Raw genomic sequence first — 27,931 nt, 5'->3', positions numbered from 1 at the left:
TCACGGTCCCAATCCTGTCATAATAACACTTAACAGAGAAACTTGCTTTATGACTTGTGTTATCTCATCTCGCCATAGTGACCTTTCAGTCTTAACTTTACTCTGCTAATTGGTGTAAGAATGTTCCACTATGGCTATCCCATCCTGTCCTTTCCTACCACAGAACACAGATTGCCAGTGGTCTTCATGCTTTAAACCTTCCCATGCTTTCATGTTCTTTATTTTCCATACCTGTTGTGCTTTACCAGCACCACTCTAATCTTGACTCTGATCTCCAGCATGTGCAGTGCTCACTTTCACACACCTGAAATTTCACCAATTGTGCAATTTTTGTTGCATTAATTACTGGGAAGGGGAAATGGAACTGTTACCTAAGATGTTTTTTTCCCCAAAATCTTTAGTGGGTCTATGTTATGAGCTCTTCCTTGTCATTTTCAACATATATGAAGCTAACCTAATGGCTTGGTGGGGGTCAAAACACACAGTGTGCATAAATTTGAATGTTCACCATATTATCCTTCACCAATGTTGCTAAACTTAATTATACAGATGTATTTCCTGGACCCCTGAAGTAATAAAGATAGAGAATCAGCAGGGAAATCATCTTGAAAGACTGTAGCATATCTCATTAATTATCTATATCAGAGTAACAGGCTGAAGAGCACATTGTTAATGCATTAAATGGAAATCTTGTGGATCACAGGAGGTCTTCAGAAAGGGTAAAATCACAATGATAAACACAATGAACGGATTCAGTCAAGCAAGTGACCTCCCATACAAACTTGTGCCAGTATCGCAGCTTTCCTTTGAATGGTTCCAGAGTCTAAGTCTTTGCTGGCCTGTTTGGGTTTGCACATGCTAATCTCTCTTTGCAAGAATATTTCCTGGGGAGGGGGAGTCCAGAACTAGAGGGCATAGGTTTAGGGTGAGAGGGGAAAGATATGAAAGAAACATAAGGGGCAACTTTTTCACACAGAGGGTGGTACATGTATGGAATGACCTGCCAGAGGAAGTAGTGGAGGCTGGTACAATTGCAACATTTAAAGAGCATCTAGATGGGTATATGAATGGGAAAGGTTTAGAGGGATATATGCCAGGTGCTGGCAGGTGGGACTAGATTTGGTTGGGATATCTGGTCGGCATGGACAGGTTGGACCGAAGGGTCTGTTCCCACGCTATGATTCTATGTTCTTTCTGATTTCAGTTCCAAAAATTACTTTTACTAACTTCTCTATTTCTATTTCATTTAGGGCTTAGCAATTTACATGCCGTACCTCCATAAGCTCCAGTACCTCACTTCGCCCTGAATAGTTTGAGGCAAAAGAGTTCAAGTTTTCTACCTCTTTTTCCTAACTCAGTCTTCTCTTACCCAGGATTAGCCTCTTAATGCTGAGCTAAAGTTATAGATATATTCTTTGTGTGTTAGATACAAGGTTGTAACACATAAGTGGGCGGCACGGTGGCACAGTGGTTAGCACTGCTGCCTCACAGCGCCAGAGACCCGGGTTCAATTCTCGACTCAGGTGACTAACTGTGTGGAGTTTGCACATTCTGCCCGTGTCTGCGTGGGTTTCCTCCGGGTGCTCCGGTTTCCTCCCACAGTCCAAAGATGTGCAGGTCAGGTGAATTGGCTATGCTAAATTGCCCGTAGTGTTAGGTAAAGGGGTAAATGTAGGGGAATGGGTGGGTTGCGCTTTGGCGGGTCGGTGTGGACTTGTTGGGCCGAAGGGCCTGTTTCCACACTGTAAGTAATCTAATCTAATCTAAAAAAATTAAACTGACATTTTCAGTTCCAAACTTGTACTCTATTGATTTCATAGAATTCCTGCAGTGTGGAAGCTGACCATTCAGCCCATCAAGTGCACACCAACCCTCTGAACAGCATCCCATCCAGACCCACCTCCCCTACTCTATCCCTGTGACCCTGCATTGCCCATGGCTAATCCACCCAGCCTACACATCCCTGGACACTATACGGCAGATTAGCATGGTCAATGCACCTTAACCTGCACATCTTTGGACTGCGGGAGGAAAACCAGACCACCTGGAAGAAACCTGAGCACACACGGGGGGAACGTGCAAACTCCACACTTTGTCCTATAGTCTCCCATGGAAACACAGTGATGGCGTCACAAAAATCATTGGTTGAAACCCCTTGGGGCACCATTACACAATGAAAAGTGTTTACGAATGTCTTTTATTTCACAGATTCTTAACACCAGACATAACCCTGACCTAATCTGTATATTTCAAAGGCCCAGAGTGTTGAAAATCCACATTACAGGTTTAATTTACAAGTGAAAATCTGATCTGAAATGAAGCCATCCAGAAAATTATCAGGACTTTCTGCATTGGGAAGGCAGTTGTTAACACATAGTAACAATGTCAATATAAATCAGGATGAACCATTCCACACACCCCTCCCCTTGCACAGGATAAACATCACAATCAAAGCTTTACTACTGATGAGAGAGGATTATGAGCCTCCGGTGTCTCATTAGATAAGAGCTCACCACTATGGAAACAACCTTTAAGATTAGCAAGTTGTCAATGTTTCTCGAAATTAACATTGCGATCAATATGACAGAGAAGAACAAGCCTCCCTTGGAGCTGAGAAAGGTGAACATGGCAACACTGCCTCATTAACATTTATTCAGGAAAGAGACCAATTTTTCAAAAGAATTTTTAAAAATCTGTTCCTCTGTATGTTCTCATCTATGCCCAGTTACAAATGAAAACACCTTCTGCTGCTGCTATCCGCCCATCAGATCATGTGCTATTTCTATGGTAAAGTCCTCGGGCAGGTTGTTAGCTTAAACTATACTTCCCACTAGAAGGATCAGCTGGTCCAACAGAGGTTCACTACTCCACTCTCTGGGGAAGAGCAACCGACTGATGTCAACTCAACATTGGGTTGAAAGGGTTAATACTTAAGCGCGTCATAAGCACTACCAACTATGTAGATGTCTGATTGACTTGTGGGCAGAACAGCTCAAAATCTTGAAGGATTGGTAGACCGTTTGGTGCCTCTGCCTTACAATCTCCAAAAAGGATGAAATAACTTTTAAAGAATCAGCTCCCTCACACATGTAACAGAAATTCCTGCAGCTACATCCTCATATCACCAATGGAAGGAAAGTTTGGCAGTTTCCACTGGGACAATGCTTAAAAAGGCTGCTGGGAATTAAAAAATATTTTGTACTCCTTTAATGCAATCTAAAAGGCAATTGGAGGGATAAACATAAGGCTGGACGGAATAAGTAGGGGACTTAAATCACTTCCAGATGAAGAACTAGCAAGTTGCTGTCTTCTGCATCACCATTTTAAGTGGTGGAGCCTAATCATTTACTTTAGTGCTGGAGGCAAGCAACTATCAAGTATTGCAGATGTGATGCTTTCCAACTGTATAAGTGATAATAAACCAAATGTTACATTTCAGTTTATACTGAGTAATTGTTTGAATGTGAGCATTAAACAAATAACATAAATGAAAAAACAACTTTATAAGCTGGTATATCACGTTGGCACATGATGTGTGTTTGAATACCAATTTCAAGATTAGCACGAAAAAAACAAAACAAGCTTTATAGCTTACTTATCCATTTCTTCCACCAGGCTCATTTTATATTATTATGACTTAATGACTGTGCTGAAATAGCTGAATAATGTGCAGCCTGTGACTAGTGGGTTACCTGAAGGATCAGTACTTGCACCTAGCTGTTTGCAACATCTATCAACCATTTGGCCACAGTGACCAAATGTAATATTTCCAAATTTGCAGATTTGGTCACCTTATCTCAGGAAGGATAATGTTATAAAGCCGTACAACACATAAACAGGCCCTTCAGCTCAACTTGTCCATGTTTCATAGAATCCCTACAGTGTGGAAGCAGGCCATTTTGCCCATCGAGTCCACACCAGACCTCCAAATTAGCATCCCACCCCATCCCTGTAACACTGCATTTCCCGTGGCTAACCACCTAGCCTGCACAACCATGGACGCTATGGGCGATTTAGCACAGCCAATCCACCCTAACCTACACACCTTTGCATTGTGAGAGGAAACCAGAGCACCCAGAGGAAACCCATGCTGACACAGGGTGAACATGCAATCTCCACACAGACAATCGCCTGAGGCTGGAATCAAACCCGAGTCCCTGGTGCTGTGAGACAGTAGTGATAACCACTGAGACACCAAGCCACATCAAAATCCGAATGGAAATCAAAATCCTGAACCAAACTAGTTCTATTTGCCTGCATTTGGTCCATACCCCTCTACACCTCTCCTATCCAGATATCTGTCCAAATGTCTTTTAAATGTTTTACTTGCACCTGCCTCTACCTGTGGTAGCTCGTGCCATATTCACAGCACCCTCTGTGTGAAAAAGGTGTCTCTCAGGTCCCTTTTAAATCATTCCTGAGCAGACATGTTTCTGGGATAGTGAGACTGTTCAGTGGAGAGAGATTGAGCACACTTGGTCTGTATTCTTTAGAATTCCAAAGAATGAGGTTGATCTCATTAGAAACCTTCTAATGGGGTAGAAAGGGTAAGATATTTCCCCTGGTAGGTGAATCTAAAACCAGAGGGAACAACTAAAAAGAAAAAGGGGATACCATTTAGATGTCAGGGGTGGGTTCTTTACCCAGAGAGTGGTGGGGGTATGGAATGCGCTGCCTGTGGGAGTGGTAGAGTCAGAATCTTTGGTGACCTTTAAACGGCAATTGGATAGGTACATGGATGGGTGCTTAAGCTAGGACAAATGTTCGGCACAACATCGTGGGCCGAAGGGCCTGTTTTGTGCTGTATTGTTCTATGTTCTATGTTCTATTTAGGACTGAGATGACGAGAATTGGTTTTTCACAGAGGCTGGTGAATCTTTGTTCAGCCAGAGGGTTGTGGAAGCTTAGTCTTGGAGAGTGTTCAGTGGTTTGGTTCATAAAGTTTTACTGGTGGAAAGGATGGTGTGGGTGAAAGGCATTGAAATCTTCAATTAGCCAGGATCATATTAAATAACAGGGTGTTCTTAAGAAGATTGGGATGGCTCACTCCTGTTCCTATGAGCGTATTACAGGCAGAGTCTCTAAGGTAAAACACTAAAGAGACAAAGAAAGTAATAAAATTCAATGTAACATGTATTATTGCCCTGTTATTCCTTTATGCAATATAGTAATGATTGCCCTTTGCCCAAAGTTCTATTTTAAACCAACTGTACTTCTGGCAAAAATAAGAAGTCATTTTCAGCCCCAATACCTCAATGAGCAGGAAAAATCCTGCAGATGGATGTATTTTTTTATTAGTTAAACACTCTGAGGTAAATGATGATTTCTATGCATGGTGGATATCAGGCTGATCACCCTCTCCAACACACCATCAGTCAGTATACAGTGTACACAGTTCAGTGGCTAGCACTGCTGCCTCAGAATGCCAGGGATCTGGGTTCGACTCCGCCTTCGGGTGACTGTCTGTGGGGAGTTTGCACATTCTCCCCGTGTCTGTGTGGGTTTCCCCTGGGTTCCTCCCACAGTTCAAAGATGTGCAGGTTAGGGTGGATTGGCCATGCTAAATTACTCATAGTGGTTAGGTGTGGGGAATCCAGAGGAATGGGGTGATCTTTGGAGGGTTAGTGTGGACTTGAACGGCCTGTTTCCATACTGAAAGGATCCTTAAAAATGAGGGGCATAGGCAGGTCATTTTTATTACATTTCACTAAACAAAGTATATGGATTTAAGCAAGTTCACAGGATAACTTTGAAGGCGTAAATATATTGTGACATCGTGATGCTGTCGTATGATGGAGCTGTTGTGCATACTGAGATGCTGCTCCAGAACTGGGCTAACATAAGTATAGATTAGAGGGAGGGTGGGGGTAGACTGGAACTTACAGCCAAGAGTTTCTGCATTCAGTGTAATCGACCATCTGGTACATATTGTGTATATCATTGCATTCGCTTTGCACAGTGAAATTTTGGTTCCAGTTTGCATTCAAAATTATTTGCATATCACTGACTGTAGGATCTTCCATCAATCAGGCAGCAGTTTAGAATGCCATGTCTCAGACCAGGCTACATTAAAACAATGCAAATGCAGACCATTTGGAGATACTCAGCAGGTCTGGCAGTATCTGTGGAGAGAAAGCAGTCAACATTTTGGGTGGCACAGTGGTTCAGTGGTTAGCACTGCTGCCTCATAGCACTAGGGACCTGAATTCAACTCCACCCTTGGGCAGCTGTCTGTGTGGAGTTTGCACATTCTTCCTGTGTCTGTGTGGGTTTCCTCCCCCAGTCTAAAGGTATTCAGGCTAGGTGGATTGGACATGGGAAAGACAGGGTTGCAGGGAAGGGATGTGGGTCTGGTTGGGACGCTGTTTGGAGGGTGGTATTGCTGTGGGGATTGTATGATTCTGAGTCCAGTGACCCTTCTTCAGGGAAAAAGACGGGCCACTGGACTCAAAACATTACATTTGCTTTTTCTCCACAGATGCTGCCAGACCTGCTGAGCTTCTCCAGCAATTTCTGGTTTTTTTTGCTGCAGGTCTTCTGCATCTGAAGTTCTTTATTTTGAATTAGAACAACACCTTTATTGCATGAACAGAAACTATTCTGTGACATATTTGAGAGTTGTGACCTGGAGCAAATGCAAATGAAAATGAGTTGGTCCAAACAAAAATGAACATTCTAGTCACAGCGTCTGTTCTGTTGCATGTGAGTATCCTGATTTTAATTAGCTGGAAATGATTTTAGGAGGTAGGGTGGGACGGTGGCTCAGTGATTAGCACTGCTGCCTCACAGCACCAGGGTCCCAGATTCGATTCCAGTCTTGGGTACCTGTCTGTGTGGAGTTTGCACATTCTGCCCATGTCAGCATGGGTTTCCTCCCACAATCCAAAGATGTGCAGACCAGATGAATTGGCCAGGCTACATTGCTCATAAAGTTAGGTACATTAGTCAGAGGGTCTGGGTGGGTTAACCTTTGGAGGGTTGGTGTGGACTTGTTGAACCGAAGGGCCTGTTTCCACACTGTAGGGAATCTAAATTACTAGTTGTGTTGGTCTATGGAGTCAGGATTTTAGTAAATGCTTGAAAAGAACAGCTTAATTTTTAGGACCTTGTTGAAGGCTAGCAAATTAATGCAACAGGGGGAAATTCTTCCAGGTAATTAATTCAGTTGTGAGTGTGGCCAGATTAGTGAGCAGGCTGGCTTCTATAGCAGCACTTTCTCATCTGCCCTGCCACTGCATAGGAATGGGAAGTCAGTATCATTGCTATCATCGAGTCCAGATGAGTTTTCATCAGAGCAGCTCTGATGACAAATCATCTTGACTCGAAACGTTAGCCTGCTGTCTCTCCACAGATGGGCTGCCTGACTTGCTGTGATTTCCAGCATTTTTTTGTTTTCGGTGTAGATTCCAACATCTGCAGTAAGTTGCTCCTCATTTGTTGCTATCATTGTGTGCCTGGAACAGGAAATTAGCATCCTGTCCATCCATAAGCACATGTGTATGGTAGCTGACCTCGTCTGTTAACCCTCACCACTCCTCCTAACATCCCACTTGTTGTTTCCTTTGCAGATCCCCTCACTTTTTTGTTCACCAAACCCTTACCGCCTCACTCATCTCTGCCCCCAGGATCTAAACACTTCAAGAAACAAACTTGCAACTTAAATGTATACTTAAATTTTAAACAAACCATATTTTCTGTTTAATAATTGGTCAATTTCATTTATATGAATATTTAAATGTTAAATAAAGCATACTTTCTGTATAGCAATTAGTCAATTTCATTTACATGTATATTTAAATTTTAAATGAAGCACATTCTCTGTATAATAAAGGGTCAATTTCAGATATATGTATATTTAAATTTTAAATAAAGCGTATTTTCTGTATAATAATTAGTCAATTTCAGTTACGTGTGTACTTAAATTTTAAATAAAGCGTATTTTCTTTATGATAATTAATTAATTTCAGTTACATGTATATTTAAATTTTAAATAAAGCGTATTTTCTGTAGAATAATTAGTCAATTTCAGTTACATACATATTTAAATTTTAAATAAAGTGTATTTCCTGTATAACAATTAGTCAATTTCAGTCACGCGTATATTTAAATTTTAAATAAAGCGTATTTTCTGGAGAATAATTAGTCAATTTCAGTTACATGTACATTTAAATTTTAAATAAAGTGTATTTCCTGTACAACAATTAGTCAATTTCAGTTACATGTATATTTAAATTTTAATTAAAGTGTATTTTCTGTATAATAATTAGTCAATTTCAGTGTTCTTCAATGCAGGCAGCAACTTCCAATGGGGAGGTCACATATATTGCTACTGCAAGTGTCCTGAGCGTGCCCCTCTACAGTGGCTGCAAGAACAAACATCTTTTAAACAGACATGACAGATAGCAGGACCTCAGTTTGCACTTGAAACTGCACAAAATCGTGTGCTGGTTTTCATCTGAATTGAACAGCTTAACCCAGTGGTAATTCCAAGTTTCCGTCCAAACAAATTATCTTTCTGCAGTGATGCTTCTAAACAATAATATTGTTTCAAAAATGGGTACAGGTCATGTTTCGTTGACGCAAATTTGTTGGAATACAATTGTTGAATTGGGGACACTATTTCTAAAGCTCAAAGTTTGAAAGCATGTATTCGTTATAACCAATACTAGCCCTGTTAGTTTAAATGGTGCTGCTATTACATGATTTTCTTATAAAACGGGATTATAACAGAATGGAACTACCGCGTTATAGTAGAATTGACTGTATAAGGAGAAGTCCAGTAATTATCTTATGGGGGGAAATGCTTAGAAAAAGTAATCTGGGTCAAGGTGACTGTGTCTTGCATTAATGTGCATTAATTAAAAAAAGCCGCAAAAGTCAAAATGTAGAACTAACATGATTGAGATTTTTGATGAAGTAACAGAAAAGTTTGATGAGGGTAATGTGATTGATATGGTGTACATGACCTTCCAGCTGGCATTTAGTAAATGCTTACACAACAGTTTTGGCAGCAAAGTTTAGAATTGTGGAAGTTAAAAAAAATAGGGAAAGCATGGATACTGAGTCTGCAGAGTGACAGGAAACTTTTGTCAAGTTGATTGGTTATTTTAAGGAAGAGCTATAAATGGGAGTTGCGTAGCATCAATATTGCATAATTCCAAATTTGAGGGTGAGACAAAATTTGGAGACTGTGAGGAGAACAACGATAGATTATGAAGAAGATAGACAGGTTGTTAGAATGGGCGACATTGGCTGATGAAGCATAATGCAGGGATAAATGAAAAGTTTAGTACCAAGAATGAAGAAGAGGAAGTGCAAAGTAAAATACATAAAGAGTACAGGGCCGGAAGAACCTGGGATATATGTGCACAGATCATTGAAGGTGGCCGGGCAGGTTAAGAGCGGCATTATAATGGAATGTGAGATCTTGAACTTTATAAATAGCAGCATAGAGGGAAGCCGTGATAAACCTGTATGAAACACTGGGACAGCCTCAGTCCAATTCTAAGTGTCACACTTTAGGGAGGATGTGAAACGTCAGATCATGTGCAGAAAAGATGGGGGACTTACTGTTTGGGGATGGACTGGAAACTGGTGCTGTTCTTTTCAGAGAAGTCACAATGAAGATTTGACAGACCTGTTTGAAATCATAAGGGGTCTAGACAGAGTGGACCAAGAGAGAAATTGCTTCCATTGATAGATATATCAAGAAGATTGTGATTACGGGCTGCACAGTGGCTCAGTGGTTAGCTCTGCTGCCTCACAGCACGAGGGAACCGGGTTTGATTCCAGCCTCGGGTGACTGTCTGTGGGGAGTTTGTACATTCTCCCCATGCCTGCTCATAGTGTGCAGGGATGTGCAGGCTAGGGTTGGTTATCAATGTGAGATGCAGGGTGGTAGGGATCAGCTTTGGAAGGATGCTCTTCAGAAGGTCAGTGTGGCCTGCTTCCTCACTGTAAGGATTCTAGGTGAAGGCAGGTTTATGGTAATCCCAAAAATGGACCCATTAACAACCTTCCTCCTTACCCACCATTGTTCTGCGTAACAAGCGATTGGCATGAGCCTGTCCCACCACTAGTTAAATCGCAGGGGCAGCAGGCTGGATGAAGCCCAAAGCAGGCCACTATTGGAGGAGTTATAGACTTAGATTTTTAGGCCATGGGTGTGTTCTTGTGCAATCCTGCATCATAGAAAAATTGCACTTTAGAAGCAGCACTTTAAGGGTTGGCAATGTAATCACATTACAACCAACACACATTTTAAAATGTGTTCAGTGAATTTGTGTTGAAGAAATGCACATGCGTGGGGTGAGGGAACATGTTAAGGAGGGAAGATAAGGATTGGCTGGAGTACTGCAGGGTGTGGGGGAGATCTTTCTTGTAAGAGATGCCCAGTCCCAACACCTGGCTGTGATAGGATCTGCTTTGCGGGCTTACGTGTCGAAGGATTAGCCACTAAAGTTATCTGCAGAAGAGGCATATACTTGGGTAACAAGAAGAAGTTTACTACATAATAATACAATAACAGTTTATATTAGCTTAAGGCTAGTTAACTGCATTAACCTTAGATAGGAGACTTTAACTCCTCTGAGATAGTAACTGGATCTATGCCATATGGCTGTAGAACTGACAAACAACAACTCGCCCTGACAAGTTGCTCCCAGAGACAATCATTTATAGAGCAGTATAAATGAGTCGGCAGAACTAATCTAAAGCTTTCACGTTAACACAGGCTAACTGCCTTGTACAAATACAACATCTTTTATCCACAGGATGCCCGAACAGGAGGAACTCCAAGCTTCCACCACAGCCTCAGGGGAGTTTATCCCTCGTCCTAACCACTACACAAGACAGCTTTTCCTCAGTCAGTGATGCTTCTTTTGCCAGTCATAGAATCCCTACACTGTGGAAGCAGGCCGTCTGGCCCATCATATGCACACCATCCTCCAAACAGCATCCCACCCAGCCCTGCCCTGAACATTTCCCTGTAACCCTGCATTTCCCATGGCTAATCCACCCAGTCTGCACATCCCTGAACACTATGGATAATTTAGCACGGCCACTCCACCTGACCTGCACATCTTTGTACTGTGGGAGGAAACTGGAGCACCTGGAGGAAACCCACGCAGATGTGGGGAGAACATGCAAACTCCACACAGTCACCCGAGGGTGGAATCGAACCCAGGTACCTGGTGGTGAGAGGGAGCAGTGCTAACCACTGAGCCACCATGCCACCCCAAGTTCCTAGTTCCCTTGGTCCCTATTTCATCTAGTTCCCCTGAGTCCTGGCCTGCCTACCAATCCACCCACACTCCTCACCATCCTGACCAGTGTCTCCGAGCATCACACCACAAAAGCCCTTGCTTTGCCACCTAATTTTGCCTCCAATTCTATGTCCCCTTGCCACTGGGAACTGGATGCAGACCATGCCCTGGCACTAAACAGCTTCCAGCTATTTGCCCACACCAGGGTGGAAGTCAATCCTTTCAAAAACAGCTGACTTCTTCACAGTGAAATAGAGAATGGGGACCCGGTGTTCTGTTTAAAGCAGTCATGTCATTTGATATTTTTAATATCTGAACTGCAGTTACTCAAACTTTAATATAAATGCTTTTCCATTTTCCACAACTGCATAACTTTGCCTGTTCCTTTATGATTGATTTGTAACAAATAAAATTGACCTGTTCATCACCTTGCTCTAATCTTCTGAAATCATCTTAGATTTGGATAATCTTTTGGGACGTTGATTCAACTTATACCAATTTTTACCCATTTTACTCTCAAGCTGTCATTGAAGAGAGAAACGAGATTTCTTCTGTATTGATAATTGAAAAACTGTTTCCCATTCACATATTTTGAAGCAGCACTGAAATTAAAGAAATCAAGCCCTGATCTTTTAACTAACAAAACAATTTTTTTTCAAAAATGACAATACATAGGATATGCAGCACAGAAACAGGCCATTCAGCCCAAGTCCATGCCAGTGTTCATGCTCTACTCCAGCTTCCTACCATTTTTACTTATCTAACCTATCATAATTACTCTTTATTGCTTTCTCCCTCATTGACTTCCTGTTAAATGTATCTATACAATTTGTTTCGACCACTCCCTTCACAGACATCGGAGCAGAAATTAGGCCATTCGGCCCATCGAGTGTGCTCTGCCATTCAAACACGGCTGATAAGTTTCTCATCCCCATTTTCCCACTTTCTCCCTGTAATCTTGTTTTCCCCTTGGCAATCAAGAATTTATCTATCTCTGTCTCAAATATACTCAATGACCTGGCCTCCACAGCATTTTGTGGTAATGAATTCCATAGATTCCCCACTCTCTGGCTGATGAAGTTTCTCTTCACCTCCGTTCTAAAGGGTCTTCCCTTTACTCTAAGGCTGTGCCCTTGGATCCTAGTCTCTCCGACCAATGGAAACATCTTCCTAATGTCCACTCTATCCAGGCCATTCAGTATTCTGTAAGCTTTAATCAAATCCCCCCCTCAACCTAAACGTCTAAACTCCATCGAGTAGAGTTGCAGTGTCCTCAATGTTCCTCATACGTTAAGTCTTTCATTCCCGGGGTCATTCCCGTGAACCTCCTCTGGACTCGCTCTAGAACCATCCACCTTTCCTCAGGTACGGGACCCAAAATTGCTCAGTATTGAGTTCCACATTCTCGCAGCCTTTTGGGTAATTAGGTTCCTCCTGAATCCCTTATCAAATTTCTTGGTGACTATCTTATATTGTTGACCTCCAGCAATGTTCTTCCCCATAACGCTTCGGCGGGTCGGTGTGGACTTGTTGGGCCGAAGGGCCTGTTTCCACACTGTAAAGTAATCTAATCTAATCTAATCTAATCTAAACATTCCCTTTGTGTCACTATACCACAACCTTTCATAATTTTACAGATCATTTTTGGGCTAAATGTTAATCCTGCCTTTTCCAAGAAAGAAAGAATCCAGCCAGTCAATCCTTTCTTGTCATGGATGTTCATACGTTTCTGGCATCATCTTTGCAGATCTTCTCTGCACCCAGTCCAGCACCTCTATTTGTTTCTATTACACAGTGAGCAGAACCACAGGAACTATTATGTTTGGTATATTAACTAATCTGCATTTATTTTGCATGGGGTGAAAGAAAATGAAACAAAAGGTAACGCAAAGTAGTTATCTTTCCAGATACACATTCCAATAACTTTAATTACATTAAATATCATTCACAATTAGCATCTGGGTTTGGAAGAATTCTACAAAGAACCCTTGAACCAGACATTTTATGATTTGGAATAGTGGATGGATTCAAACTTATCTGTTTCAAAAGACAGAGATCCCATTCCAAAAACCAGATAAGGAATCATTTAAATTCTTACTTAGCTGATGCACAGGCCCGATCTGCAAAGATGTGACCGAAATTTGGAGCAGCATTCTACTGCTTTGAAGGAGGATGCCACATGATTCGTAATGGGCCAAAGATCAAAGTTTTAAAGATCACCTCATCGCCAAAGGAAGCAATGTTCTTTTATTCCTACTTAAGCAATCTCTATTTTGCCTCCCAGAGGTCTAATGTACTTATTATTGGAAGAAAGTGACTTTACCAGGTCCTATGAGGAAAGCATGAGTGAAATCTTAGGTTTCCCTGGGGAAGCATTGCCTCGGCATGTGAGAAGCAGGTGGAGAGTCATTGACCTGAACTCAGTCAGAATCCCTCAGTCTGGTTTCAAATTCATGAGCCAGTGTGTGCTCCATTTAAAGTTGTCCCCTTTTCCATTAAGGAAGATGTAGATGACAACTACTAGATGAGTGTGGCATTAAACTATATTGTGGCAATATAAGACCATAAGATAAAAAGAGCAGAATTAGGCCATTTGGCCCATTGAGCCTGCGCCATCATTTGATCATGGCTGATATGTTTCTCAACCCCATTCTCCTGTCTTCTCCCTATAACCCTTTATCCCCTGATTAATCAAGAACCCATCTTTCTTTGTCCTAAATACACTCAATGACTTGGCCTCCGCTGACCTCTGTGGCAATAAGTTCCACAGATTCACCATCCTCTAGGTGAAGAAATTTCTCCTCATCTCAATTTGTAAGGGCCGTCCCTTCATTCTGAGGTTATGCTCTTGGGTCCTTGTCTCTCCTACTAGTGAAAACTTCTTCTCCACATCAATTCTATTCCAGCCTCTCAGTATTCTGTAAGTTTCAATGAGCTTCCCCCCTCATCCTTCTAAGCTTCATCGTATACAGAGACCCAGAGTCCTCAACAGCTTCTCATATGGCAAGCCCTTCATCCCCAGGATCATTCTTGTAACTTCCCTTGGACCTCCATCTACACAGCATATCTTTCCTTAGATACAGGGCCCAAAACTGCTCGCAGTATTCCAAATAAGTCTGACTAGAGTCCTTTACAGCAATACATCGCTGCACTGTTAAACAGCTTCAGACTGCAACAGATCCAGCAATGATTTTGTGTTCAGACGGTTTTGATCAATGTTCAGTTATCAAAGGGCAACATTTATGCTGGGTTTAGATATTCTGATCAAGTCTTGCGACTGTTGATAAATATTTTGTCTACATCCAGTCTGTTGACAATTTCCAAACAATTCAAGTGGGGTCAGAGATTAAGCATTGCTTGCGTATCTGAACATAAGTTTGATTTGATCCCATAGTGCACATCCATGATTGCCTGAGAAGAGATTGCCAACGCACACCAAGACCAATTTGATCAGCAGCCTTCCAGCTATCAGGTATTGAACATTGCTGATTCAAACCTCAAAAAAGCTTTGTAATCAACCGAATAACAGTACTACTTGATCATCCAATTGTTTTAATGTTGCCCGTTGGGAGTCAAGTTCGCATCAACAGAAAGCAAGTCTGATATTTGCCACTTTAAAGGAGGCCATGTCTGAGATAACTGCATAGAGACCGATATCCTGTCACCAAGTCACCCTTTGTTTACATGTGCACAGTATATGACACTGGTCTGTCCTCCTCAGAGCTAACTCCTAGACTGAGCAGAACCTCTGACACTCCTGTTTATATCTGTCAGCCAAGACTCCCTGATGGGACCAGGTTAACAGCCCCAATCAGGGAACTCATCAGCGAATTCTATGACGTCCCCCGGCTGACCTTGTTACAATCACTACAGTGTCCCTCATTAAAACCACCTTTTTAAGACTTAAAGTGAGAATCAATAGGAGCTCTAAAATAGTTTTTGGATAGCTCAATCAATTGCTGAGGTAAATGCAGTGGAACCCCATTATCTGTGGATTCAGTTTCCGCTATCCGCGATTGACCGCGGCCTGAAAATATTAGATTAGATTCCCTACAGTTTGGAAACTGGCCCTTCCGCCCAACCAGTCCACACCGACCCTCCGAAGAGTAACCCACCCAGACCCATTTCCCTCTGACTAATGCACCTAACACTATGGGCAATTTAACATGGCCAATTCACCTGACCTGCACATCTTTGGACTGTGGGAGGAAACCGTAGCACCTAGAGGAAACCCACGCAGACACGGGGAGAATGTGCAAACTCCACACAGACAGTTGCCCGAGGCTGGAATTGAACCTGGGACCCTGGTGCTGTGAGGCAGCAGTGCTAACTACCGAGCCATTGTGCCGCTCTTGGAGCATTTGAGAAATAATTCTAGGGGGCTGCTGGGGCGGTAAATTCCCATTTAAATGACAGGGTTGGCTACTATCGATGGTTTCAGGCATCCACGGTAGGTGTTGGATCGTATCACCTGCGAATACAGTGTTGGGGGGGGGGGGTGCACCTGTGTATGAAGGAAGTAGAATGTTTTCAGAAGAGCTATAGATGATCTCCTCGACTCCACTGATATCGGCTACAATGGCTTCAAAGCTGGTTTATTGTAAAGAAGCAGTGAAAATTGTCACCTAATCCAATAAGGTGGAAACGTGCATCTGCGGCCATTATGAATCAGTAACCCTAAATTTGTCTCCAATCCCTTGTAGCTCCCACCTTCATGCAATGGCCAGTTGAGTGAGGTGACCTTGGGGTAGATAATGATTCTGTCAAAGGGACAAGTGAGATGGAAAGGAACAAATGCAAGTCAAGGGGATTAGTGGCACGTTCTTTACCAAAGGCCCATAGTGACAGAAAGTCCATCTTTGGAAAGTACTGCAGCATGCTGGAGGGTGATACGATCTTGAGAATTTATATGCCCAGCAAGTGAGCGACGACATTACTGAGAATGCAACAAGCATTGGAATGATGAATTGTACATTCTCTAATTCTCATCAAGCATTCTCAGGCGGAGTAGAATGACTGACAGAAGTGGGCCACGTTTTATGTTCAAACAATGGAGGGATATCTGTCTGAATTCAAGTGAAAAGAGAGCTTTCTCTTTTATGAATTCATTGCAGACCACAAAATTGAGAAATCTTTCCAGGTGTCCCACTTGAACTGTTTGAAGACTAAGCCACCATAGATTTCCCCTTTTCCAACAGCAGTCAATGTTATTGCTCCATGTGAAATATTGTGAACAGCAACAGCAGGAGTGATTGCCTGAGAAAAGACGACTGTGCTTTAAACTGGGCGTGTCGTAACGGAGACCTTGAAAGATTGCAGAAGAAAGCAGCCAGAATGATTGAGGTGTTGATGGGACTGGATTATGAGGAATGTTATTTTGGATTCATCATCACCATCATTGGCGGTCCTTCACAGATCAGGATGACTCTCTTCCACTCTCAGCGTGAGTCTGTGGGTGGCTATACAGAGTGATGGGGCTACCAAAGGCTCTGTTACATTTGGAGTAGGAGGTGGTCATGGGAAGGGGGTGGGTGGGGTGTTAGTGAGGCTGCACGCTCCTTATGGTGTTTCCCTCCCCCCGGTTTCTGCTTTTTCCAGACAGAAAGCCTTGTGGAGCTTGACACCTTCCGGGATGCTCCTCCTCCACTGTGGACTGTCTCGGGCTGATGATTCCCAGGTGCCTGTGGGAATGCTGCACTCCACCAGTGAGGCCTTTTGGGTATTACTGAGGCACTTCCTCTGTCCCACCTGGGGCTCGCCTGCCATTTTGGAGCCAGGAGTAGAGCATCTGCTTGGGGAGCCTCGTGTCGGTCATGGGGACGACATGCCCAGCCCATCGCAGCCGATCAAGAGGGGAGTCAGTGCCTCGATGCTGGGGATGTTGGCTTGATCGAGGACGTTGGTGTTGGTGTGTCTGTCTTCCTAGTGGATTCACGGAATCTTGCTCAGGCAGCGTTGGTGGGACTGCTCCAGTACCTTGAGGTGTCTGCTGTAGACAGTCCATGCCTCAGATCCATATAGGAGGGTGGGAACACAGCTCTATGTACCACAAGGTTGGTGTCAGATCTGATGTTGTTGTTACTGTACACCCTTTTCCTCAAGTTGCCAAACGCTACTCTAGCACACTGGAGGTGATGCTGGATCCCTTCATCAATAGCTGCTTTGGCCAACAGACACTTAATGTAGATTAAGCATGTTCTCACTCACAGAGAGGGTTAATAGGAAATGTAATTGCTGACTTTAGGTTTCTAAAGAGGCCAAGTAACATAGATCACAGTGAACCATTTCACCTTGTCCAGAAATGTTTATCCAAAGGTCATTGCCTGCATTGGAATGGAGGTAAATTCAAAACTAATTACTGGAAGAGAGTAATCAGCCTATGGAACTGTTTGCCTAGGGAAATGATAGCAGCAATTAATATTGATTAATCCAAATGCAAATTTAATAGAATTTCTCTCAGAAAATAGCCTTTTGGGATTCAGTTGATGAATAATTTGAAATATGAGATGTGGTACATTTTGAGGAAGAAGCAGATTACTTAGAACTAAAGCTTTCCACTGCTGGATTTTCTTCAAATTATACAGGAGCAAAATATTCGACAGACACTCAGCCAAAAAAAAGTGTCAAAATTGAAATAAGGTCATGAAGAAGCAGTCAGGATCAGCTCACAGGAAGGAACAGTGAAATGGCAGAAATATTAAATAATTACATTGCTTCAGACTGATCAACTCAGCATGACATTGGAAAATGAGATTATGAATTTTATGACTGCCTTCAAAATAAAATTAAAATAAAATAAAAGAAGAAAACTGATATTAAATAAACCAATCAAACTCAAATGGAATGAAATTCCCAGCCTGGGAAGACTGCAACTATGCATTTTTATAATATCTAGGGAAGAGAAAGAAGAGGAAATACTAACATTTAACATGCTTAAAAAAAAGGTCAGATGCAAGAATGCCTGATTTCAAAGGGAACAACAATTTATACCTTTTGTTTTATTCTTTCATGGGAATGAGAGTGTCACTGGCTGGGCAGCATTTCTTGCCCATCCCTAATTTCCCAAAGGGGCAGCTAAGAGTCAACCATATTTCTATGGGTCTGGAGTCACATTTAGGCCCAGACCAGTTAAGGATGGCAGTTTCCTTCCCTAAAGGACATTAATGAACCAGATGAGTGTTTCTCCCCTCCCCCCCCCACCCCGCCCCCAGCCCAATAATTGACTCATAGTCATATTCAGACTCTTTATTCCGTATTTTTAATTGAACTTAAATTCCACCATTTGCCTTGGCAGAATTCAAACCTGTGTTTCCTGACCATTACCTGAATCTCTGGATTAACAGTCCAGTGATAATGCCACTAGGCCAACGTCTTCCTATTAAAGGAAAAAGATATTGGCTGGTTGGCAAGTTGACTTTGATTGTTCAAGTTGTTCCCATGGAGAATGGACCAAGGGAACTCCTCATCCTACGCTTCCATTTAATTGAAAAATAGATACAATGCCTGGGCACAACAGTTCTGTGGTACATTCTCCATAATATCCAATGAAAATCGACTTGCCAACAAATCAGCACCTTTTATTCATACAGCATAAGTTGCTGGTCCCTTGGAAATTTGATATTCTTGTGTCTGTCCTGATCAGTCAAAGAATGAAAAGATATGACAGCTTGTCTCTTTTCTTCAGCAGTATTCAGATCTGCACACCCAAGTGACGCATTTAATAATTCATTCAAAAGTGTTGAGCCAGAGGGCACAAGTGAATAGTTCATATTCTATCTATACTTATAAAGAAAAATATGATTTTGTGAGAAATATAGACACCCAGCTTAATGGTGGGAGTTGGAAGTAATCATTCCACTATCACAGGAGAAAATAGAAAAATATCAAAGAACTAAGAATTGTACTCAGAATTGAAAAATATGGCTCTAGAAAAGCACAGCTGGTCAGGCAGCATCAGAGAAGCAGGAGAGTCGACGTTTCGGGCATAAGCCCTTCGTCATGAATCATCGATTCTCCTGCTCCTTGGATGTTGCCTGACCCGCTGTGTTTTTCCAGTGCCACATTTTTTGACTTGGACTCTCCAGTATCTGCAAGGCGAAAGTGAGGACGGCAGATGCTGGTGGTCAGAGTCGAGAGTGTGTTGCTGGGAAAGGACAGCAGGTCAGGCTGATGTAACGGAGGAACAGGTGATGGGGGGAGGGGTGGTGCCGGTGTAACTGCAGAAGATGGACTGTTCCACGTATCCGACAAACAGACAGGCATAGCTGGGTCCCATGCGGGTGCCCTTTGGTTTGGAGGAGATGTAACTGAGGAACAGGTGGGGGTTGGTGCTGATGTAACTGCGGAAGATGGACTATTCCGACAAACAGATGTGACGGAGGAACAGGTGGGGGCTTATGCCCGAAACGCGATTCTCCTGCTCCTCGGATGCTGCCTGACCTGCTATGCTTTTCCAGCAACACAGTCTCGACTCTCCAGTATCTGCAGTCCTTACTTTCTCCGAAGAATTATACTCATAAAATCAAAATGGATTTATAAAGGAAAAGACTTACTTAAGCAAATATGTTGAAAGTTTTGGAGAGTGAGTAAATAAAGATATTGTAGGAGTTAGAATTAGCATTAGGTTTCTTGTCATGACCTGCTGCGCTTTTCCAGCAACACATTTTCAGCTCTGATCTCTAGCATCTGCAGTCCTCACTTTCTCCATGTGTATTCAAGTACAGGATACAGTGAAAAGTTTACAATGTTGCCCCTCACAGTGTCATTTTAGGCAGAAATCTTACATACAAAATGCAAAACTAAAGAATTTAAAAGTTGCATTACTTTGCAGTGATTCACAGTATAAGTTAGAAAATAAGAAATAAAGTTCAAAGTATAAGTTGTGAGGAAGGGTCACTTGACCCGAAACGTTAACTCTGATTTCTCTCCAAATGTGATGCCAGACCTGCTGAGCTTTTCCAGCAGTTTCTGTTTTTGTTTCTGATTTACAGCTTCCACAATTCTTTTGGTTTTGAAAAGGATAAGCATTACAGTCAGGTAAACAGATTATAGATAAATATTACAGCATAGGAGGCTTGCACACGTGGTCTGACCGGGCTTGCAAGCCGCTGACTGTCTGCATCAGACCCAGACTAACATCTGTCCCCACTCTGCTCCATGACCCCAGCCCACTTCGCTCCGGCCCTCAGCTGCTCCAGGTAAGTTTTTTTTTAAAACACTTTAAATTCTTAGAGAAAAAGAGAGAGAAAGAAAAAGAAAAAAAAAAGATACAAAAGTATATACAATTATAATATATTGCACTTATGAATAAAATTACTTTTCTATAAGGCATTTGATAAGAAACCACAAAACAAACTGATGGATAATGCATGTGGAGTCAAGGGGCAACTAGCAAAATGGAGAGCAAGATGGCTGCAAGGCAGAAAGCAGAGAATAGTGTAAGGAGTTACCATTCAGCAGGTGCAATATTGGGTCCCACAAGCATCAGTACTAACACCACTATTGATTAATATTCAAATTAGTCATCTGAACATTGGAATCAAAAGCACGATTTCTAAATTTGCAAATGATGGCAAATTAAGACCATAAGACCAGAAGACATAGGAGTGGAAGTAAGGCCATTCAGCCCATTGAGCCCACTCCGCCATTCAATCATGGCTGATGGGCATTTCAATGCTACGTACCCGCACTCTCCCGTACCCTTAATTCCCTGCGAGATTAGGAATTTGTCAATCTCTGCCTTGAAGACATTTAACATCCCAGCCTCCATTGCACTCCGTGGCAATGAATTCCACAGGCCCATCACTCTCTGGCTGAAGAAATGTCTCCTCATTTCCATTCTAAATTGACCCCCCCCTCTAATTCTAAGGCTGTGCCCACAGGTCCTAGTATCCTCACCTGACGGAAACAAACTCCCAGCGTCCACTCTTTCTAAGCCATGCATTATCTTGTAAGTTTCTCTTAGACCTTCCCTCAGCCTTCTGAACTCTAATGAATACAATTCCAGGATCCTCAGCCGTTCATCATATGTTAGGCCTACCATTCCCGGGATCATCCGTGTGAATCTCCGCTGGACACGCTCCAGTGCCAGTATGTCCTTCCTGAGGTGTGGGGCCCAAAACTGGACACAGTATTCTAAATGGGGCCTAACCAGAGCTTTATAAAGTCTCAGTAGCACATCGCTGCTTTTACATTCCAACCCTCTTGAGATAAATGGCAACATTACATTTGCTTTTTTAACCACGGACTCAACCTGCATGTTTACCTATAGAGAATCCTGGAGTAGCACTCCCAGGTCCCTTTGTACTTTGGCTTCATGACTTTTCTCACTGTTTAGAAAATACTCCATGCCTCTATTCTTTTTTCCAAAGTGCAAGACCTTGCATTTGCTCACATTGAATTTCATCAGCCATTTCTTGGACCATTCTCCTAAACTGTCTAAATCTTTCAGCAGCCTCCCCACCTTGTCAGTACTACCTGCCTGTCAACCTAACTTCATATCATCGGTGAACTTCACCAGAATGCCCCAAGTCCCTTCATCCAGATCATGAATATATAAAGTGAACAGCTGTGGCTCCAACACTGAGCCCTGCGGGACACCACTTGTCACCAGCTACCATTCCAAACAAGAACATTTTATTCCAACTCTCTGCCTTCTGTCAGACAGCCAATCCTCAATCTATGCCAGTAGCTCACCTCAAACACCATGGGCCCTCACCTTACTCAGCAGCCTCCCGTGAGGCACCTTATCAAAGGCCTTTTGGAAGTCTAGGTAGATAATATCCACCAGGTTTCCCTGGTCTAACCTACTTGTTACATCTTCAAAGAATTATAACAGGTTTGTCAGGTACGACCTCCCCTTACTAAATCTATATTAACTTGTTCTAATCTGACTATGCACTTCCAAGAATTTAGAAATCTGATCCTAAACGATGGATTCGAGAATTTTACCTGCAACTGAGGTTAGGCTAATCGGCCTATAATTTTCCATCTTTTGTCTTGATCCTTTCTTGAAGAAGGGGATTACAACAGCAATTTTCCAATCATCTGGTACTTTCCCTGACTCTAGTGATTTTTGAAAGATTACAACCAACACTTCTGCTATTTCTTCAGCCACCTCCCTCAGAACTCTGGGATGTAGCCCATCGGGACCAGAAGATTTATCAATTTTTAGCCCTTTTAGTGTTTCTAGCACTTTTTCTTTTGTAATGGCTACTATACTCAACACTGCCCCTTGACTCTCCTTAATTGTTGGGATATTACTCCTGTCTTCCACTGTGAAGACTGACACAAAGTACTTATTAAGTTCTTCAGCTATTTCCTTATCTCCCATCATTAGCTTTGCCTGCATCAGTTTGGAGCGGCACAATTTCTACTTTTGCCTCTCGTTTGTTTCTTATGTATTGAAAGAATCTTTTCCTATCATTTCTAATATTACTGGCTAGCCTACCTTCACATTTGATCCTCTCCTTCCTTATTTCTCCCTTTGTTATCCTCTGTTTGTTTTTGTAGTCTTCCCAATCTTCGGATTTCACAGTGCTCTTGGCCACTTTATAGGCTGTCTCTTTTTCTATGATCCATTTCCTGACTTCCTCTGTCAGCCATGGCTGTCTAATCGCTCCCCACCTCCCCCTACCCCACTGGATAATCATTATTTTGGATGAACCTCTGTACTGTGTCCTCAATTACACCCAGAAACTCCTGCCATTGTTGCCCACTTGCCTCTGCTTCCAGTCGATTTTCGTCAGTTCCTCTCTCATGCCCCTGTAATTACCTTTATTTAACTGTAACAACATTATATCCAATTTTGCTTTCTCTCTTTCAAACTGCAGACTGAATTCTACCATGTTATAATTGCTGCCTCCTAAGTGTTCCCTTACTTTAAAATCTTTTATAAAGTCTGGCTCATTACATAGCACTAAGTCCAGAATAGCCTGCTCCCTTGTGGGCTCCATCACAAGCTGTTCCAAAAAGCCATCTTGTAAGCATTCCATGAATTCCCTTTCTTTGGATCCAGCGGCAACATTATTCACCCAGTCCATTTGCATATTGAAATCCCCCATAATCACTGTGACCTTGCCTTTCTGACATGCCCTATCTATTTCCTGGTACATCTTGCACCTCTAGTCCTGACCACTGCTGGGAGGTCTGTACATAACTTCCATTATGGTTTTTTTGCCTTTGTGGTTCCTCAATTCCACCCACACAGACTCCACATCATCCGACCCTATGTCATTCGGTGCCATAGATTTAATTTCATTCTTAACTAACAAGGCAACCCCACCCCCTCTGCCCACCTCCCTGTCTTTCCGATAATTTGTAAATCCTTGGATATTTAACTGCCAGTCCTGAACCCTCTGCAACCATGTCTCTGTGATGCCTACCACATCATATTCATTCATGATGATTTGTGCTGTTAATTCAATCTACTTTGTTACAAATACTACGAGCATTCAGTAAAGCACCTTAATGCTAATTTTATTATCCTCATGATTTCCATCACCCCATCTAAGTTATTCTTCCTATTTCCTTCATTCCTAGTCTGCCTTGAACTTAAACCCTGCACATATGCTAACCTGCTGCTTATCTTTCTACTGGACTCCATAGTCCCTCTCACTTTCCCTTTCCCTTCCACCGACTCACAAGTTTAAGGTGCTGGTGACCGCCCTATTTATCCTTTTCATTTTTACATTACATTACATTACAGTGTGGAAACAGGCCCTTCGGTCCAACAAGTCCACACCGACCCGCCGAAGCGCAACCCACCCATACCCCGACATTTACCCCTTACATAACACTACGGACAATTTAGCATGGCCAATTCACCTGACCTGCACATCTTTGGACTGTGGGAGGAAACCGGAGCACCCGGAGGAAACCCACGCAGACACGGGGAGAATGTGCAAACTCCACACAGTCAGTCACCTGAGGCGGGAACTGAACCCGGGTCTCTGGCACTGTGAGGCAGCAGTGCTAACCATTGTGCCACCGTGCCGCCCACTAATTTTCGCCAGAACACTGTTTCCAGATTGGTTCAGGTTGAGACCGTCCCATCGGTTCAGATCTCACTGATTCCAAAACTGATGCCAATGTCTCATGAAATGGAATCCCTCTTTACCACACCAATCTCTTAGCCACATGTTTACTTCCCTAATTTTCTTATCCCTATGCCAATTAGCATGTGGCTCGGGCAGTAATCCAGAGATTATGACCCTCGAGGACCTGTTCTTCAATTTCCCTCCTAGTGGTTGATAATCCCCAAACAGGTCCTCCTTCCTAGCCTTGCCTATGTTGTTAGTGCCAACATGGACCACAACAACTGAACCCTCTCCCTCCCACTCCAATATCCTTTCAAGCTGGTCGGAGATGTCCTGCACCCTGGCACCGGGCAGGCAACACACCATGTGGGACTCCTGATCCGGCTCACAAAGGATACTATCTGTCCCCCTAATTATAGAATCCCCTATAACAACTACTTGTCTTTTTGCTCCCCCCTCTTGAATGGCCTTCTGCACCAAGGTGCCGTGGTCAGATGGCTCATCCTGTCCTCAGCCCTTTTCCTCATCCGTACAGGGAGCAAAAATCTCATACCCGTTGGATAAGGTCAAGGGCTGAGGCTCCTCCACTCATGAACTCAGAATCCCCCAACCTGCCTCACTTACAGTCACACCCTGTTGTTTCTGATCACGAACTGAATTTGAATTACTCAATCTACCGGGTATGACTGTCTTCTGAAACAAAGCGTCCAGGTAACTCACCCCCTCCTGGATGTGCCGCAGTGTTTGAAGCTCAGATTCCAGATCATCAATTCTGATCCAGAGTTCTTCCAGCAACCAACACTTGCTGCAGATGTGGTCACTGCCATTCACAATGGGATCAGCCAGCTCTCACATCATACAGCTACAGTACATCACCTGTCCAGCCATCTCTACTTATTTAATTAGTTTATACTAATTTATATTAAATTGAAGGAAGGTGTGGTGAGGTAGATGAAGAGTCATTACTAGGAGACTTTGAGAATAGACATAAAATTGACAAAATATTTCAGCATAGATAAGCATGTTGAATTACATTTTGTTTTAAAAATAATTAAGTCACAGAGTACACAAAAGAAAATTGACTTTAAATGGGATGGAGGAACAAAGTGATCTGGGAATGCAAATGCAAGATATCACTCAAAATAATGAACAGATCAATAAGGCTACGGTGGAAGCAAACCAATCAATTGGATCTGAGAAGAAACCTCGGTTAAATCACACTTGGTGCACTTATACAGTTCTAATCTCCACACGATAAAATACATAGAGAGGTATTGGGAAAGAATGCAAAATGACTGACAGGAATAATACCAGAACTGTGCAATTTTTGTCCAGCAGGAAAGAATAAACAGGCTGGGTTTCATTTATCTACAGAAGTGAAGGCTAATGGATTCCCTAATGGAAGGCATAAAAATTATGAAAGATTTAGACAGTAGACATGGAACATATTTTCACTTCTGTAAGAATAGAAATAAAGCTCATTAAGATTGGTGGTCCCTTGCAGACATGGATGGCTCTTAGCTATGATCGAATAGTGAACCAGGCTAGGTGGACTGAACAGCCTAATTCAGTTCCTACATCTTTATGGTCTTTTAATATGTAAATATTTACTGATCTCTGTCTTGAACAGTTATGGGCCATTTACTCCAGCATTGAAAGGGAGGGATTATGTGTGATGAAAGTGGGTGGCACAGATGGTAGTAGGTGAGGGAGAAGTGCTGAGGTACAGTGAAGGAGTGAGTAGGAAGATTAGTGGGCATGCAGGGCTACTGTTGGGGGGGGGGGGTGCGGTAAGAGAGAGAGAGGCAAGATGTTGCATGCAATAGTGAGAGTGGTACAGCGTGAAACTTGGTTGGAGCAGCAAGAGATATAGAGTGAGTGTGAGGTAGCAGAAAGGAAATAATGGAGCAGAGAAAATCATGACCCACTTGAACTGATGGGAATTCTTCTGGATGGTTGATCCCGAATTGACCCAGACAGTGGCCTGGACAATGCCGCCTGTGGTCTGGTGTCGTGACGTCTGCTGCCAGTCCCTGGCGGAAGAGAGCTCTCTGCCTCGGCACCACCTCCAGTATCCTGTCTGCAAGGCTGGGTGCCAACTTGCCCTGTCTGTCATGCCCAGGATAACTGTGCAGGGCAGCTCTGGACTGACAAGGTTTTTTTTAAAGATGGCATGAGTGCGAGGAATCCTGATGTCCTGGCAGTGCTGAGTACTTGTGCCCAGGGCAAGTTGGAGATTCAGGCTAGCATTGGACAAGTGGGATCCCATAGGAGGTGTGGTAGGCTATTAATGAGGCAAACTATGGCCAACAGCTTGCAGAGTGAGACCATCCTTGGAACATAAAAGCACCAGTTGGCCAATCTTTGGGCTGGATTTAGCCCTATGTTCCTGTGCGATGACAAATTTGGGGTTAACAGACTGGTAACTAATTTGATGGGCAGTGAGTTTATCAACCTGCAGACAAGCTGAATTTCTAACTTGTGATGACTTACCTACCTCTACCACTCCTTGCCTTTCCCCATTCTGAAACACCTCAGCCAGGTTCTCCTCACGCCACTCTTAGCTTCTTTTCATTCGAACTTTATTGGTCAGTGCATTGAGCATAGGCGTTGGAAGATTATGTTGTGGCTGTACAGGACATTGATGGGGCCACTATTAGAACACGGCATGCATTTCTGGTCTCCTTGCTTTTGGAAAGATGTTGTGAAACTTGAAAGGGCACAGAAAAGATTCACAAGGATGTTGCCAGGTTTTGAGGGTTCGAGCTATAGGGAGAGGCTGAATAGGCTGGTGCTGTTTTCCCTGGAGTGTCGAAGGCTGAGAGGTGACCTTATAGAGGTGTATGAAGGGCATGGATATGGTAAATAGCCTAATTCTTCCAGGGCAGGGGAGTTCAAAACTAGAGGGCATAGGTTAAGGGTGAGAGGGGAAAAATATAAAAGGGACCTAAGGGGCAACTTTTTCATGCAGAGGGTGGTGCGTGTATGGAATGAACTGCCAAAGAAAGTGGTGGAAGCTGGTACAATTACAACATTTAAAAGTCATTTGGATGGGTATGTGGGAAAGGGATTAAAGAGATATTTAAAGATGGCATGAGTGCGAGGAATCCTGATGTCCTGGCAGTACTGAGTACTGCTGGGTCAAATGCTGGATTAACTTAGGATATCTGGTCGGCATGGATGGGTTGCACCGAAGGGTCTGTTTCCGTGCTGTACACCTCTATGACTTATAACTGCATCAGCAAGACACAATGACTCTGTCTCAGCTCTGCATTTAGGGATCCCAAAGTGGGAATCAAGATGCCAAGTGAACTGAAATTTTGGATATGTGACCCCTAATGGGGAGGTCCAAGCAAGTTATAATAGCTGTACTCCAACCCTAACAGGCACCTACACACTCAGCCAGTCACCCACTCTCCCCTGTTCTCACTGAGGAGTCATAGCAATTTTCAAGCCTCGAAATGGGGCACAGTGGGAAGAAGTTTGGGAAGTACTGCTCTATATTGCTTATTTACATTCATGCCATGAGGAAATGTGGGACTACTCCAGCCTGTGCTCTTCAGTTGCAAATATTCTTTTCCTCAGTTTTCACAAGGTCTTGCACTTACATCGCACCATTCACAACCTCAG

The 27,931-nt window shown here is 42.9% G+C and overlaps 1 long non-coding RNA gene across 2 annotated transcripts in view; it reads right to left on the bottom strand.

Annotated features, from left to right (window-relative positions):
* Window positions 1–19,320: 19,320 nt before the first annotated feature.
* Window positions 19,321–27,931, bottom strand: part of LOC148147590 (uncharacterized) — a 28,256-nt gene continuing 19,645 nt past the window's right edge. For both annotated transcript variants that reach the window (XR_015759687.1, XR_015759686.1), the window contains exon 3: window positions 19,321–20,490. This is a non-coding gene — a long non-coding RNA (uncharacterized LOC148147590). The remainder of the gene's footprint in view (window positions 20,491–27,931) is intronic.

Source organism: Chiloscyllium plagiosum, unplaced genomic scaffold, assembly GCF_037043375.1.
Source record: "Chiloscyllium plagiosum isolate Xiang-an unplaced genomic scaffold, Cpla_swu_hap1 HiC_scaffold_16, whole genome shotgun sequence".
Taxonomy (NCBI): domain Eukaryota; kingdom Metazoa; phylum Chordata; class Chondrichthyes; order Orectolobiformes; family Hemiscylliidae; genus Chiloscyllium; species Chiloscyllium plagiosum.
Note: the sequence above shows the minus strand (reverse complement) of the source record. Positions and strands in the feature narration are given on the sequence as shown.